We start from the raw sequence: 1,209 nt of genomic DNA, 5'->3' as shown, positions 1-1,209 counted from the left end.
TATACTGGGTTTTTATTAATTAAAATGTATGTTTGAATTCTTGTTCGTAGTACGCAATACCAAGCACAACTCTTGTTACGCAGAAAAACTGAAAATAAAACTCTGATCAGCATTTAAAATAGTCTTGCTTAAATTCTTGTTCTTAGAACGCAAAACCATGCACAACTCTTGTTACGCAGAAAAACTGAAAATACTGTAATCGGCTTTAAAAATATAGAGTAACTTCGAAATTTGAATGCAGTTGCCTGAAGGCAAGGGGGCAATACTAAGTAGGCGACCCAGTCACGTAACAATAAATATTAGAACAGCCAACAGTTGAAGGCTTCTGAGATCTAGCAGTGGAACGCAAAGAAGAAGAATGATGACTTGGCCTTCAGCAAAATGACATTATTGGCTATAAAGGGGAACAAGACTCATTTACAGCCAGTCGTCAATTTCCATTTTAGCTTCTCGAATAATTTCGGAACGCTGTTTCTTCAATAGGTTTTGGAAAAGTAAAATCCTCTTTCATATCTATTTTCAGAGTTGCCCATGGTTGATATGAACGGATGTACGTTAGAGCACGTACGTAACATTTAATACGAGATATTGATAAAAGCTTTAGGTTTAGTAACTTTCTTAACCCTGTCCTAAACCATTTCCATGAACTGTCTTTGATATCGGCTTCACGGATCATGGGTAAGATATTTACATGAATATTAGAGGGTATGGATTTTGTAAGAAGGATGAAAGAAACTGTCTTTGGGGGAAAATATAACACCATACTCGTTGTTTCTACATTGGTAATTGTGACACCATGGTCGGGCATGTTCAAATATTATTTTATTTTCTAACTTTTTTTTTGGGGGGGGGGAGGGTAGACAGTGCCTCATAATTCAAGTCGTTTTAAGGCATCAAAGATCACTTTTTGCACACAGTGGTTGTGCGGGTATAACCTATTCTCTTTTTTGTCTGACTATTTAAGAGACTGGGCATACGAAATAAGAGTATACTATGCCCGTGAAAAACGAGACAAGTAGAGAAAGATTTAGGGAATGATTCTCCAAATAACCCATGCACAAGAAAGTTTAGTTTGGTATTCGAACCTGTATAATAGGCACATTAGACAAACATTATACCAACAGAGGTGGTGGCCTTTCACACTTTGCAAGGTAATGAAGAAGAAGAAGAAGAAGAAGAAGAAGAAGAAGAAGAAGAAGAAGAAGAAGA

The 1,209-nt window shown here is 36.6% G+C and overlaps 1 protein-coding gene across 3 annotated transcripts in view; it reads right to left on the bottom strand.

The window, feature by feature from the left end:
- Positions 1-1,209, bottom strand: part of LOC101846539 (ficolin-1-B) — a gene marked incomplete in the record, with an annotated part of 12,539 nt that overhangs the window by 1,347 nt on the left and 9,983 nt on the right.

The sequence above is a fragment of the Aplysia californica genome, unplaced genomic scaffold, assembly GCF_000002075.1.
Source record: "Aplysia californica isolate F4 #8 unplaced genomic scaffold, AplCal3.0 scaffold00821, whole genome shotgun sequence".
NCBI classification, from domain to species: domain Eukaryota; kingdom Metazoa; phylum Mollusca; class Gastropoda; order Aplysiida; family Aplysiidae; genus Aplysia; species Aplysia californica.
Note: the sequence above shows the minus strand (reverse complement) of the source record. Positions and strands in the feature narration are given on the sequence as shown.